This window comes from Otolemur garnettii, unplaced genomic scaffold (assembly GCF_000181295.1).
Source record: "Otolemur garnettii isolate 467f Iridium unplaced genomic scaffold, OtoGar3 scaffold00042, whole genome shotgun sequence".
Taxonomy (NCBI): domain Eukaryota; kingdom Metazoa; phylum Chordata; class Mammalia; order Primates; family Galagidae; genus Otolemur; species Otolemur garnettii.
Genome location: NW_003852437.1, coordinates 753115 through 753556, shown reverse-complemented (window position 1 = coordinate 753556; position 442 = coordinate 753115).

Below are 442 nucleotides of genomic sequence, written 5' to 3'. Positions count from 1 at the left end.
AAAAGTAAAAAGAAATTAATCAAAAATCTATTGATAAACCCTGGTAGGGTTTATTTCTCTAGGCACAGATATATTAATATAAAGACCTGAGTGATGACTGAGGAAAATTCCTGTTACCTCCATGCTGTGTCTGTCAGATGTAGCAACTCCCAGAGGTGATGGTGCCTGTCAGGGCTCAGGGCTCCCCTGGCAGCTGTGTTCACTCACTGCCGGAAACGTAGTCAAACTACTTACACTTCTTTCTAGCTGAAAGAACCCACCTATAGAAATATATGAAGAAAACTATATATGAATTTTTTTTACATATCTATACTTTTCATTTAGTCAACAAATATTTATTTTTTTATTTTTACATATACATGTGATTATTAGGTTTCCACTTTTTGCCTTCACAGAATTAAAAAGGCTTAAAATTTACCAACAATAATGATGTTAAAAATAA